The sequence below is a fragment of the Aedes aegypti genome, chromosome 3 (assembly GCF_002204515.2).
Source record: "Aedes aegypti strain LVP_AGWG chromosome 3, AaegL5.0 Primary Assembly, whole genome shotgun sequence".
Classification (NCBI taxonomy): domain Eukaryota; kingdom Metazoa; phylum Arthropoda; class Insecta; order Diptera; family Culicidae; genus Aedes; species Aedes aegypti.
The window spans coordinates 235412413-235428394 of NC_035109.1; the positions used below are offsets into that span (position 1 = coordinate 235412413).

Below are 15982 nucleotides of genomic sequence, written 5' to 3' on the forward strand. Positions count from 1 at the left end.
CTTTTGAAAGAAATGCAACGTTTAAATCTTTTTAGTTGGGCGCCAATGTAACCGTTCGTAAAACTTTACTAGAGATTATTAGCAAACTCGGTGGCTTAAGCGCCACTCTCAATGAGAGACCACCAGTCGTGTTCAGATTTGCCCGACGTTTAGAGACTTTTACTCTCTGGGAGAGTTTTGAACGGTTCTTGGTAAACAACACTAAAAAATCCAACGCAAGAATGACTTTTACTCCTCCACAGCCTTAAAGTTTTAGGGAATTCAGAAGAGGATGCTTACTCAAATGAGCTAATAAACGGAACGAAACGTAATGTAAGTTAGCGAGTAGTTTTATTTAAGCATAGTTAAACGTAACGGAAAAAGTAACTAATCTTTCTTCAAAACTGTTTATTTTAGGAAACGATTCACCATTCATTCGGATTGGACTAGCAAAAACCGTACGGAATGGAAAAGAGCAAACATGGCCATGTAAAATAAGCTCTTGACGTACCTGCGCAGGATTTTGGCGTTGACTCGATGATGGCTCGTTGACGGGAAACGAAATGTCGACTCCGCAGACTCGATGATAGCGACGGTCGACCTCGGCGATGGCGGTAACGAGATGACGACCACCGGCGTGTCCGTGCTGCAAATTGGCGGGCAGCGAAGAATTGACCCGCGTGCAAAATGGCCGAAATAACGTTGCGGAGGGAGTGGCGGCTGGAACGGAAGCTTCCGATTTCGGAAAACGAGAGTCGAACGGCGATTGCGCCGATTAATACCCGGGACGATCCGCTCCTGCCAATAGGAATACACGTACCCAGCGACCCGACTTCGCGTACCTGTCCGCTAATCCGAGCGGGGAGTAATGCAGCCCTATCTTTGGGTTAGGATCGAGGTTCGCGGCGTATAATTGGCGTCACGCTTCGACGAACCGAACTCTCGATGAAAGGGTCCACAAGGTGTAACGTGATGGGACCTTTACCTTCGGTAATTGGAGTCCGAAGGAGAAAATTCGCTACAGAGCACTTTAGCGACTTCACTCACGCCTCCGTTTAACTACCTTTCAAGGCGGGCCTTTTGCACTGCACACGGGTCTCAACGATGAACGGACTACCAAAATTATCGATGAACGAAACTCACGATTCGGCGGTGACGGATGCCGAATGTCGACGTAAAAATCCAGCCGTACGGAAAAAGCGCAGGGCGCTGCATGTCCAACGCGAAATCACATTAGTTTTTAAGTCTTCATGCAATTAATTAATTATAATTACCTTTTTCCGTTGAGATAAACTTAATAAAACCTTTTGCGCAGAAACGCGAATTATTCACGGACCTCAGTCCTCTAAAGAAAGAAATACACAAAACGTTTAACACAACTTGTTACTTTCAGACTCACTCACTAACTTTTACCTAAGACTTCAAATTTAATTTCACCAGATTTAACTTCAACTTTTAAAATTTACTGCAACTGAACTTAATTTTATCACACGACTCGCGCACTTCTGCTCTCCAGCCAACTTCGTAGCGAAATGATTGAGTCGAAGAAACTCTTGCGCCAAGAAACTGCCTATTCTGACCGTCCAACTATTCAAACAAAAAGCAACTATTATAGAAAATCGCGCCAACTGCTTTTGCATGGCGTATGGTAGGTATGGCGACAAATCTGAATTACGCCTGTAGTCCGCCAAAATGTGTACATGGCGCTTTGCGAAGCTTTCATCAATTCGTTATGGCAAACGCAATCCACATACGCTTACGCTACATGGATCGCTGCATTTTACGAACGCAAACAAAATATTTTTATTCAACGCTATAAAAATTAAATTCTTTAATTTTATGTTTTATTTTTAATTTATTATTTATGTTTTCAAACTAAAAAAACGTAAAACGTTACACTCTTACCACCGGAACGGGTTGTCCGTAGTTCTATTCTGGACGCCGGAACTACACGGCCAGGTGCCATTGGGTTCGTGGAAGGAAATTGACGGAACGGTTGGTTCGACGAGGAGTGTCAGACGGTTTTGGACGAGAAGAATGCAGCGTGGGCGATGATGCTGCAGAAAGACACTCGTCAAAATGTGGAACGATACAAACAGAAGCAAAGACAGCAAACCCATCTATTCCGGGATAAAAAGCGCCGCCAGGAAGAGTTGGAGTGTGAAGTTCTACAAGAAACTCAATGCATCCCGCAAAGGCTTTGTGCCGCGAGCCGAAATGTGCCGGGATAAGGATGGAGGTATCTTGACGGACGAACGTGAGGTGATTGAAAGGTGTAAGCAGCACTACCATGAACACCTAAATGGCGCAGAGGAGGAAGATCAAGACAGCAGGAGGAATGGCTTCATCAGTACGGCGGATGAGGGAGACGTGCCAACTCCCACAATAGGTGAAATTAAGGATGCTATTAAACAGCTCAAGAACAACAAAGCAGCTGGAAAGGATGGTATTGGAGCGGAACTTATTAAAATGGGCCCGGACAGGTTGGCCACTTGTCTGCACCGATTGATAGCCAGGAACTGGGATACAAAACAGCTACCGGGGGAGTGGAAGGAGGGAATAATATACCCAATATATAAAAAGGGTGACAAGTTAGAATGTGAGAACTATCGAGCGATCGCCATTCTTAACGCAGTCTATAAAGTGCTTTCCCAAATCATCTTCCGCCGTCTATCGCCACTGGCAAGCAGATTTGTGGGAAGTTATCAAGCCGGTTTTGTGGACGGGCGATCGCCGACCGACCAAATCTTTATGTTGCGGCAGATCCTCCAAAAGCATCGCGAATTTCAAGTCCCTACGCACCACCTATTCATCGATTTCAAAGCGGCCTATGATACCATCGACCGCGAAGAGCTATGAAAGATTACGGACGAGAATGGTTTTCCCGGGAAACTGACTAGACTGATCAAAGCAATCTGAACAGTATACCAGGCTGAAACGTGAAGCAGATCGGGTTGGATTGAAGGTAAATACGTCGTAGACGAAATATCTGCTGGCTGGAGAAACCGAGCGCGATAGAGCTCGCATTGGCAGACGCGTGATGATCGACGGGGATGAGTTCGAGGTGGTGGACGAATTTGTCTACCTCGGATCATTGATAACGTCGGATAACAACTGCAGCAGAGAAATTCGAAGACGTATCATTGCCGGAAGTCGTGCTTACTACGGACTCCACAAGACCTTGCGGTCTGGTAAACTTCACTTCCGTATTGAGTGTACCATGTACAAGACGCTGATAAGACCGGTAGTCCTCTACGGGCATGAGACGTGGACAATGCTCGAAGAGGACCTGCAAGCGCTAGAAGTTTTTGAACGACGTGTGCTTAGGATGATTTTCGGCGGAGTATGTGAGAACGGCGTATGGAGGAGAAGAATGAACGACGAGCTTGCGCAACTCTACGGTGAACCCAGTATCCAGAAAGTCGCCAAAGCTGGAAGGGTACGATGGGCGGGACACGTTGTGAGAATGCCGGACAACAATCCCGCAAAAATGGTGTTCACCTCAAATCCGGCCGGTACAAGACGAAAGAGAGCGCAACGAGCTAGGTTCATTGCGTTTCATTTTTCAAGAGAATACCATTAGATTTTTTTATGAACTCATTAAGAAATTGCTAGCAAAATCTCTTTGGTACATATGAATTTACACAAGGATTGCACCAATTGATACTTTTGGCAGAAATACAATCACTGCATGTATCCCTAATGTTTCGATTTGATTTCTGTAAGATTCTGTAACAACCGTGAAAATGAAACCAGAGAGCAAAAAAATGTAGCTTAGATGCGGAGTCAGTCGAAACAAATTGTAGTCATCATTAACCCGTATAGGCCTGAGTGAAAGTAAAACTTCTAAAACCCCTCACTGCTCAGCGAATTCTGAATGGATTCAAATGATTTTTTGTCAAAATACTGGCACACATATCTAGTTTCTAGAAGTGGTCAGAAGAACGAGGAAATATTCTTGTGGCCAGAGTTATTCTGGTGGGTCACTGGGTCAGGTCGGGTGAGATTGGGTATTGTGCGTTTGTGCCCCTGGAGGTAGACAAATTTCAAGCCACAGATAATTTCCGGAATCAGCTATAATGTGGCCACTACATGACGGAATTTTAAGAAAATTGCGTCAGTGTAAAGCTTTTGAGAAACGATTGAATTGGATAACTATGGGTTTTGCATTTGATTGATCCTACAAATGACCATTTTCGGGTACCAGGACGCCCCAAACTTACGATACAGTGGCCAATTTGTATCTCAACATCTGTGCCAAGCTTATGGGAACGCATTTTAGTGCACAATTATGTTTGATTTCTACTTTTCGAGAATTGAAACGGTTTAGTATCCAACAAATCTGTAGCCGATTCATCCGGGAATTACGTCCGAATGGTCACATCCGGTATATTTTAAATGGTGCAAAACTCTTCATTTATAATGTTGACTATCAGATCTTAAAGATTTATGCAAATTAAAATGATTGTCATTCCAAAAAAAATTAATGTAACTTGGCATGTCCCAAAAAATAGCCTATTTTTACCTGACTTGATCAAGTGACTCACTGGAATAACTCTGACCACAGGAATGTTTACGAGTTCCTCTGGCCACTTCTAGAAACTAGATATGTGGGCCAGTATTCTGACAAAAAACCATTTGAATCCGCTAATAACTCGCTGAGCGGTGAGGGTTTTAGTATTTTTGCTTTCACTCAGGCCTATACGGGTTAATTATTTCTTCTTTTTATTTGTCGAGAGGTCTAAAGTGTGCAGTCAAATATTCTTCTATACTACTCTTCAATTATTGCAAGGATGTGTTCAGTAAAATTTTTGACTGTTGAAGAAGCGTCAATCTGGTCTAGACTGCTAGAAATGATTTCCAAATGTCTGTATTTGATAAATACGACAGGAAGAAGAACCATATAAATGTCAACAATGTTCAAGAAATTTTGAACATGGGCTCTTCTTTTACTCACTCTTAGAATCCTTCTATAAAAGTTTTTCAATGACTACTTCGAAAAACGTTTTCAACAATTTGCCCAAATTGTTAGCTAGTTTTATGAACAAACTTTTTCGATGTTTTCCTCAACAACTGTTACTGAAATGCCTACAGAAATACCCAAATAAAATCACTCATCTATTAATAAATAAAATGTTTTACGGATTAACTAATCAATAATCACGAGATCATTTGAAAACATTTTCAGGATCTTCAGACCCCACACATAATTCGATTGATACGTTGAAAAAAAAAATGCAAGAACAATAATAACAAAACATTAGTGATCAACACAGTAGAGCTGATCATCTTAACATTTCTCGAAAACCTATTCATACAGACTCAAGTCAAAAAAGTATACAAACTTACTTTATCGATCCTACGTGTTAAGCAGGCAGAATTCTACACGTACCGCTCTGTACCAACTCAACTTTTCACTTTTAGAACATTTAATTTCCGGATTTACAAAACGACGAAAGTAAGAATTTCAACTTTCGCAACCTAACCACTACTTTCGCCGCCCCGATGTATGGGAAGACAAAGTGACTTAACCACGAATCAAAACAAAACACTACTTGAGTCGATTTTACACTGGTAGAAAAACGTCACAAGTAACTGAATAAAACGGCTTATCATTTTGTCATAGAATTCATGTGTGAAATAATAGGAACTCCATAGTTTTTGAACACGAGCTCATTTTATGCAAAATTTAAGAAATGTACACGTCGAAAAAATGTTAAAAAGATGATTCATTTTAAAACAGTTTTAGAAGACAGGTTGTGATTTTTCCGAATTAATTATCTCAAATCCGTATGAAAGTTACTTACGTCGATTTGGAAAAGTAATCGAGATTTGATGCATTTATTACACTTGTTATTACTGTCGATTACCATCCTATTCCACCAAATGATTATGCCTTAAAAAAATGTAGCAATTATTTATACAGCTAGCTTGCTTTATGAGAATTCTCCTATACGTTATGCAATAACTTTGATATATGCGCGTTTTACTTATAAGTACGTTCAAGCTTAGCTTTCTTAGCTCGCAATGGTCACCAACATTTTCATTTTGTTTTAACTCACAATATTAGGTTTCAGTACTTAATAATCAATTGAAAATATTTTTCAATATGTTGCCAAAATCGGGAAGAAAACGTTGCCAAACGCTTCAGCAAAGTTGTAAACCATTCAATTTCAAGCAACTTTGCTAAAAAAAAGTTTTTTTGTATCTCTTAAATTGACCGATTTAGAGCTTTTTTCCTACGGCGACATAGGGTGGTCCGAACAAAACTGGTTTTCTGGCTCTAGAATTTTCAATTCAAATTTCTCATCAAAGTAGTCTATGAAACACTTATAGAGCTTTGAAAAATGCGTAATTTGGTGAGTGAAGAAACTCTCTATCTCCTTCCGTTTGGGAGTTATGGTTATTCTACTCTCAAAAACATGCTTACTTTGATTGAGAATATCTCTGATTGGGGAAAACATAAAAAATATATTTTGACGGTATTCAAAAGACAAAATAATATATTTTTGTAACTCTAATAAAATGCCCTGAAAAATAAAGGATTTTAAGCAGAAAATCTTCAATAACTTCTGAACTAAAATTTTCAATATTTTTGCATACAAATTTGCGTTTTATTAAGTTCTTAAAGTCGTTCATAGACCGCTGTGACGAGAAATCTGAAATAAGAAAGATAGGGCTCTAAAACTATTTTGAAGATTTTCATAATATGTATTTTGTTATTATTTTGCATTTTGAGCATGAAAATAAAATTTCAGACAAAAATGATCTACTACAAAATTGTTTCTACAAATGTAAGCTTCCATACTGTGTCATTTAAAACTAGGGTGGTCCACAATATCACACAAATCATATAATCAACTTTTTTATTTGCAAAAATTTTAGTATATACTCTTAGGTAAAGCGGTAAAACATGAAATTTTGATCAACTTTGCCAAAAAAAGTTTTTCTGTAGCTCAAAATTTGACCAATTTAGAGCATTTTTTCCTAATCATCGCAGGGTGGTCCAACAAAAATAAGTTTTTTAACTCTAGCTACTAGTTTCTCGTCAAAGTCATCTATGAACGACTTTAAGAACTTAACAAAACGCAAATTTTCATATTTTGTTGATATCTATTTTAGTTCAAAATTTATTGAAGTTTTTCTGCTTAAAATCCTTTGTTTTTCAGAGCATTTTATTAGAGTTACAAAAATAATACATCTGTAATTTTTTGATATAATATACAATTTTATTTTATCTTTCAAATGGCGTCAAAAGATATGTTTCATGTTTGCCCCAATCAGAGATATTCTCAATCAATGTAGGCATGTTTTTTAGAGTAAAACAACAATAACTGCCAAACGGAAGGATATAGAGAGTTTCTTCACTCTCCAAATTACGTATTTTTTAAAGCTCTAAAAGTGTTTCATACACTACTTTGATGAGAAATTTGAATTGAAAGCTTTAGAGTCAGAAAACCAGTTTTGTTCGGACCACCCTATGTCACCGTAGGAAAATAGCTCTAAATCGGTCAAAAAAACTTTTTTTTGGCAAAGTTGCTTGAAATTGAATGGTCTACAACTTTGCTGCAGCATGTATAATATAATGTCTACAAATAAGAAAGTTAGTTACACAATTTCTATGAAAATGTGGTCCACCCTAATTTTCAATAACACCAAACAAAGGGCCTTACTAATAAAAACAACTTTGTAGAAGACCGTTTTTGTCTAATGTTTCATTCTAAAGCTCAAAATGCATCTTTCCGCGTAAAACTGATTTCTGGACCATAGTGCACTGCGCTCTGTGCTCCAGTTCGTTTCTGTGGTGTCGATTCCGTATACCGGTATTTGAACATCTAGGATTGAAGCCGGTCAGTCTCGATTCATTGCGTTGTGGTTCCTCCCATGGCCCACCATATCAGAACCGATGTTGACCCTTTGGAATGAACACATTACAAAGGAAGTGCCAATTTGAGAGGGTATTGTTTGTACAAAAAACTGCTATCGATGTTGAAAATTAACTGATTCGTGCAATGTGTTCTTTGAGCAATTGTGTGTACAATCTATTTGATTTTCCTTTTAGTTCTTCTTCTTGGCATTGACGTCTCCAGTGGGACAGATCCGGCTACTCAGCGTAGTGTTCCAAGAGCACTTAACCAATTTTTATCATTATTGACAAAATGCGAATTCCGAAACTAAAAATCAATTTAACCGCGAAGCCCGATCATCACTTTCCCTTGTGCTGCTGAGGTTTTCACCCTCTCAAAAGGTCGGACCCGTTTGTGCTGCATTTCACAACGGAAACACCGTTTCCAGGCAATTGATATTGGCCACCTTAAATTTGAACGCCTCCCTTTTAAAGTGTCTATAATCGAAATCAATGGCGCTATTGATGTATAAAATTTCACAAAAGGTATTTCCCTCGGTCTGCATTCACAAACTGCCACCGACTGACCGCGCATCGGGCATCATCAAAAATGCGATTCATTCATTAACTCCAAAAATCGTAATGAAGCACTTGAAGCGAGCGTGTGAGAGTGTCGTTTCATTGAGCTCCGAAAAAGAGATATGTAATTGATCTGCGCGTGTAAGAAGCACTACCTTGGGCTCATAAAAATTATTTTACTTTGATGCACTGAATGAGCGACGGGTTTGATTGCCATCGTCCAACGAAAATGTTCCGACGTAGGGGAAGCGGTGGTGAAATGAACACCTTAAGGATTTAATTCCATTTCTAATGAGAAACCGATGAATATGTATACTCTTATGCGGCTTAATTCATTATAACAAAGTTGATTTGATAGCTTCTACGAATTTCTTCCGGGAATTTCCCTAGGATTTCCTCCAATGATTCAAGTTCTTCTTGGAATTCTTTTGGTAAATCTGTCAGAAATTCATCTGAAAATCGATCCAAAAATTTGTGCAGGGATTCCTTCATAAAATCTCCCAAACATTTTTCCTCCGGAATTTTTTTTCATTCAAAAATATATCCAAAGTTCTTTTAGAAAAAAAAACAACTCGGAGAACTTCCAGAGGAAATCCTAGGGAAGCTTCTTGAGGGATTTCAGGAGAAACTTCTAGTGGAGCTCCTAGTGGACCTATCATAAGAATTTTAGTGGAACTTCTGGAGGTACTTCTACGGAACCTTCCGAGGGAATTCCAGGAGCAACATGCAGAACTATCACAAAAACTTTAAGTGGATCTTCCGGGGGAACACCTAGCGAATCTTTCGAAGCTACTCCTGGGATACTTGAGGAGGAACTTCAAAAGAAACTTCTGGATGACCTCCTAGAGGGGCTTACAGATGAAATTTTTACAGTGAAATTTTCGGAGGAAATCTAGGTGGAACTTGTGGAAGTAGTATTAGGGAAACTTATGGAGGAACGCCTAGTAAAATTTCTGGAGAAACTCTTAGAGGAACTTCCGGAGTAACTCCTGGGAAAACTTATGAAGGAACTTCTTGAGGCTCTTCCGAAGGAACATTTAGATAAACTTGCGGAGAACTTCTAGTGACACTCCAAAAGTGGAGAAAATTCTGGAGGAACTTCTAGCAGAACTCCCGCAATAAACTTTTAAGAGAACTTCTGTAGGAACTCCAAGCGGATCTTCCTGGAATAACTCCTAGCGAAACTTCCAGAGTATCTCATGAGAAAGAAATTTCCTGATGAAATCCTTGATGAAATTCCTGAGGAACTCCTGGGTTAGTTCTAGTGTATTTCGTTGCAAAAATCAGTCGATTTTCCGAAGGAACTTCTGGAGGTATTCCTAGAGGAACTTCCATAGAAACTCCATGGGAAACTCCGGAAGAACTTCTAGAGTAGCTTCCGGAAAAAAATCCTTGATGAACTTTGAGAGGAACTTCCAGGAGAAATTCATGAGAAACTTCCAAAAGAACTTCTAAAGGACTTGCTGGAAAAACTTGAAGAAGAATTTCTGGAAGATTCCAGAAGATGTTTCGGGATAAACTTTACAGAATCTTCCAGAAGAGTTCTCTAGTAGAAATCCAAGGAGAATCGGAATCGGAAGATCACCTCGAGAAACTTCTAGTAAAACTCCGGGAAGAAATCCGGATCTCCGGATCAGAAATACAAAAACTTCCGGGGGAATTCCCTCCTAGAGAATCTTCCAGGAGAAATCGTTGAGAAAATTTCCAGAAGAACTTCTAGAGGACTTGCTGGAAGCACTTCAAATGAACTCTCTAGATGAAATCTTAGAGGAACATCCAGAAGGTCACTCAGAGGAGCTTCCGGAGAAACTTCCGGAAGAAATCCGAGAAACTTTCGGAAAAACTTTGACTGGAACATATGAAGTAGTTTCTAGAGAAACTCTTAGAGGATTTTACGGGTGAACTGCTACAGAAACGTCCAGAAAAACTCTTGCAATAACTTGCGGATGAACTCCTACAGAACTGACGAAGGAACTCCTACATGAACTGCCGGAAGAATTCCCAAGGGATCTTCCGAAGGAAATTCTAAAGTAACTTACTGAAAAACTCATGTAGGAACTCCCTGGAGAACTTTTAGTGCAACGTCCGAATGTACGAAACTTCTGGTGGAACTCCTTGCGGAGCTCTCTCGGTAGTTTTCGGAGGAATTCTTAGCGAGCTTCCGGAAAATTTCCAGAATAAACTCTCGGAGGAATTCAAGGAGAAACTGCCAAATATGATCCCGAAGTTAAAAGAAGCTGATAGCAGCTGTAGTATTTTGGCAAAACAGTTAAATTTGATAAAAATAAAATTTGATAAAAATAAAGTTATTCTGACGGCATCTAATATATAACCATATCATTTTCATTGTCAATTGGCCTCCGTATCAACATGAACACGATGCACTAATCCACTAGTGAACTGAATTCATTGGTTCTAAGCTAAATTCATCTTCACTGGTGAATAACTCAATGATGCTCAAAAATGTCTAAGCGTGATCAAAATTCATAAAAAGTTTGTTTTTTTTTTGTCTCTGCAATCAGCAAGTTGTTCATTTTACCCCCACTTCCCCTAAATCGCTGGCCTGGCTGATTGGTGCGGGATCTCCGGCGATCTCGTTTGAGTACTTGTCCGAGTAAGCGCATTACCTACTTCTGATCTCGCTGAACGATGCAGCAATTTCGTAAGATCAAAATCATTTCACTCTCAATGCGTATTTAGACTTGTACGTGAAAAGTGTGCAATTGAAAGGTTCGATTTGACTCCGATCGTTTAATTGACGCTTTCGATCGATGGATCTTCATGCTTATTGTCAAGATGCATTTGCTTGGAAGCCACTCAAAAGGGTGGGCTTATAATAATAATAGTATTCACAGTTAGGAAACTTCTTTCCGTTTGTAAATGTGAGTAGTTCCTGTACTGTCTTTTACTAATAACTGTCTTCCACTTAAAGCATTTTTTAACATCAAATCAGATGCAACCTATAATCAATCAAATAGCTACTTTTTTTATTTCTTTTTACATAAAAAAATTTTTGAACACTTCGAATATTAGACCACGACAGTTCAAACACACAACTTTTTTAGTAACTTCGCAGTACTTCGGAATAATTGTTTGTGTCTATATCTATGTACAGCTCTTATAACGCGCCCTAACTAGAGATCAGAGAGTCGTGAGTTCGTTTCTCACTGAGAAGACGTGTAACTTTTTCGCAAAACTTCACATCAATTTGTCCATTTAATCCAATTGCAAAATATATGTAATGTTTAGCTTTCGGTAGTTGTTTAACTTCCACTCGGCTGGTTAGCCGTAAACCACGATTCATAATTAAAAACAAGTCTCGAAGACTTATTCATAAAGACTCAAATCAGAAAAGTTAGCAAACTTACTTTATCAATCCTGCGTGTTTCGCAAATGAAATTCTACACGTTCCGCTCGAAACCAACTCGATTTTTCACTTTTAAAACGTTTAATTTCAGGATTTACAAAACGACGAAAGTAAGATTCTCCACTTTCGCAACCTAACCGCTACTTTCGCCGCTCTGTTGTATGGGAGACAAAGTGACTTAACCACGAATCAAAACAAAACACTACTTGAGTCGATTTTACACTGGTACAAAAACGTCGTAAGTAACTGATTGAAACGGCTTATCATTTTGTCATACAATTTTTGTAGGAAATGATAGGAACTACCTAATGTTTTAACGCGAGCTGATTGCATGCAAAATTTAAGCGATGTACACGGTAAAAAAAGTTCAAATAGGGGATTCGTTTTAAAACAGTTTTAGAAGAAAGGTTGTGATTCTTCTGAATTAACTTTCTCAAAACCGTATGATATTTACTTACGTCGATTTGAAAAAGTAATCGAGAAGTCTTATAATGTGTCAAACCCATACAGAGAAAGAAACCCTGCTTTCTCGTAACCGAAAGGCACTTAACGAGTCCAGTGGAGAAAAATTATCCGTTCGTCGTAAATTCAACGTGAAGAATTGTGGCCCATCAATTATTTAATAAGTACTATAAACTTGCATCACTTTAAAATTTTTTTACGAATTATAAGAATAATTCCTTGCTTATAAATATAGAAAAGACGTTTCACTTCAAGTTGTTTCAAGACCTGCTGTAACCGCCTTTAATGTAACTTTTTATTTTGACGAAAAAAAACTAACGAAACCCGTCACTTCAAGGCAATTCCATCATAATAGATCATAATAATCTCCGATATGCCGATGCCTAATTGTAGGTATACGTAATTCACCATGTATACAACCCGACAAGCTATTATCTCCAAGAAACGGCCCAGCACATAACTTAATCTGTTCCATTTTAAAGTCCCTCTCGGCGTTAAATCGATTTCACCCGACGAGCTACCAAAACAAGGCAATGAACGTTTCACATTTTTTTTTCTTTAAACACTTTGCATAGTGGGTACGGTTCCATCAGGTTCCAGTTTCAAAAACCACCACCGCCGCCGAGGGCCTGCTTCAGGACACCAAAAGTCGTATTCACTCTCGAAATTGCTTTGCTCGAAAGCTAAGCCCCATTCAGCTTAAAACGGGGCTCAGCCCGATTTTCTCTGAGAGCCAAACGCTTCTGCAGCAGCAGCAACCGACTTCTTAATGAGAAAAGTCCGCTGCTCGTTCGGTCCCAGCAGCTATATAAATTCTTTCTCCCGTGCTATTCGTCATCAGCAGCCACTTCCTGTCCCGGTGGAATGGGAAGCCCATCATCAGAAGAAGCCAATGCTTTCTGGTTTGATGATCTGGTCAAGGCAGCGTTGTGGTGTGATGCGGACACGAATTATGCGACTCGTTTTGACGCAGTTTTACCACCGCCCGGCGGTTTGGTATCATCCAACTAGCTCTTTGTCATCAATCCATCCATCCATCCATCTTCTATCCGTCAATCAGCTCAGTAATAGTGTGAATCGTTTCTGATGGGATTTATGACGGAGATGAAGCTTCCGATTGATAAAGTTCTCATGTAACACTTACGGTTGCGTTGAGGCATAGGAAGAAGTTATGAAGATTGTGGAAACTGGTTGAACCTATCTTCTATATCATGTTTAGTAATTCCATCATCTCTCTTGGCCAACGGAAATTATTAGAAAAAAGCTCAAATGACGAAACAAAATTATAATTAGAATACGGATGGTGATAAGTAACTATAGTAGATATATATTAATTGTTCAATAGATATTTAGTTCGTCCCCTGTAGATCTAATATAACACTGCATCTGCACGAGTTAACGCGTGATTTGCTGTAGATAAGGTGATTTATGGTAGGGACTTGATTTGGTTATCAGGTTGCCTTTAAAGCAGGCGCAAAGAAAAGACGTGTTATAATGATGGAAGATTGGAAACGGAAGAAACAGTTTCGTGTCCGTGTTATTCGATGCTAACAATCACTATGAACGAATAGATTAAAAGTGGAAGATATACGCAAATGATAGCAAGACACAACTGAATAGTACGGGAACGAGACGGGCCTGAGATTGAACCCATAATCTTCCCCTTATAAAACATAAGCAATAGGCTTCAGATCACCAACCCGACAGGATACAGGAAAATCCATGATATAATAAAAATATTACAAAACTCACAGAAGATTGACTCACTACAACAAGTTACTTCAGTATATACGCTTGACATAAACCGTAATTCTTGACTTTACCGCTGAGGATGGCACTAAGAAGTGTATTAAATACCTTTGTTTCAAAAAGACAGCACAGCCGAGCATTCCAACCAAGAGGTATCCAACACTGTAAGACTCAGCTACGTGGTTAATACCTGTGGAAAGAGAAATAATAAAAAATAAGTTTTAATCATAAAAACACGAAAAGTGCAAAAAAGGTAATCGAATGTAATAATTATACACTTTGAAATATAGGCGATCTCTAGCTAAATCCATAACCAAAAAACACATTCACCTAGTCATCTTTCGCTCGTGGCTATCATTGACGTAGGGTTGTCCATTCCCATGCCTTTGAAGTTCGTAAGGAAAAAAAACAACCACTCATGTTATTGATTGTTTCCGAATAAAAATCTATGATGAAAGGAAATCCAATGCGATTATACGATTACACCTTTCGGAACGGCAATAACTCCCTGTAGGGGAGCTTCCATTACATATGTGCCATGCGTTTCGATGGCTCGCGCTTGCGATCGCCAATGGCGATTTGCTAGAGATATTGAAAAGTTTCGAGTCAAAAACAACACAACATTTGATCACTGTCACGCTCAGCCTGATGATGATGAGGTGCCTTCGAGGGTGCTCAATAGGGTAACCCATAACGCGCGAAATGCCGCGAAATCAGCTAAATTTGAAAAAAATATATTACAATCGCAGTGAATTCCAATGTTTTGGCTGTGAACATGGGTTTCTTATTTTGAAATCGGTGTTTCGACAAATATTTTCATACAATTTAATTTTAACTAGGAGCTCCTTCTGCCCCGCTTGTTTTGTTCCCAATATTTTGATTTGCCACTCTATTATTAAACTTATTATTCCTATTCGTGGAGTCAAGAGGTTTGTTAAACCCCTAAAAGCTATTGTCAAAGTTTTAACAGAGTCTATCCAGGGGTCATCCAAAAATGACGGTTTCTACGATAGTGTGACAATGAATGTATAAGGTATTGGCCAAAGCGTGACAAAAGGGGGAGGGGGGTCCCAAACTCTAAGAAAGGACTGACGACGAAAATCGGCAAAAACAAAACGCTTCCTATTACATGTTCATTGGTGGCGCTGTAGTCGGTTACAAACTGGAAGACTTTTCGGTAAAGTTTTAAGTGACTAGTTGTATTTAAGGCAGATTTGTTCTCTTTGTCATGCGTGGATTCTTAATGCTATCGTGATCGAAATGTGTATCAATAATTTTAGCATTCACTGCTGAGTATCAAAAGATTTGTTCGACACAAACGCGTGCTGTAACATCATGAGGACACCACCCACCCACTTCACCGTTATGAAATTTGTGAATGAGCCCTTAGGTATATATATATTTTTTTGTTTTTTGGTCACTCAATACAAATTTTAAGCTTGATTAGTTCCCCATGTACAGTAACCCCACAATTATGGATCAACTAAAGGTCAATTTTCAGAATAAAATATGATTAAAAATCATGGTGACGTGGTACAGAACAAAATTATCTTCCTTGCACTACGAAGTTGTAACTCTATTTTTTGTACGGGAAATTTTGAATTTGGCTGCCATTTTGAATTTCGTCAGAAAACCCGTTTGTTTACCATTAGCGCACTGCTTGTTTTGAACTTTAAGATCAACTTCAGAAACCTTATAAAAATGTGTAAGAACAGCTACAAAAAATAGTTGAGCAATGGTATCTACCCTATAAAATGAACGAAACATGTTCTACGTTTTTGTTTTATAAGCCGAGTACAATCAATGCAAACATAAAAAATTATAAACATAACAAAGAAACAAGTTTATAATCGTTGTTTTTTATTCGAGTCGTGTGAAGAAAGGGAGTATTATTTTGAGTGAAAAAATCTGGCAGCTATATTAGATTTTGACGACAACTTTATTATAAATAGTAGAATGAGTTTTTCACCTCGTTAGAACTCAACATGTTGAATTTTACG

The 15982-nt window shown here is 38.8% G+C and overlaps 1 long non-coding RNA gene across 1 annotated transcript in view; it reads right to left on the reverse strand.

Annotated features, from left to right (window-relative positions):
* The window catches only part of LOC110678990, a 127981-nt gene that overhangs the window by 16884 nt on the left and 95115 nt on the right, over nucleotides 1-15982 (reverse strand). The window contains exon 2 of the long non-coding RNA XR_002502114.1: nucleotides 14091-14172. This is a non-coding gene — a long non-coding RNA (uncharacterized LOC110678990). The remainder of the gene's footprint in view (nucleotides 1-14090; nucleotides 14173-15982) is intronic.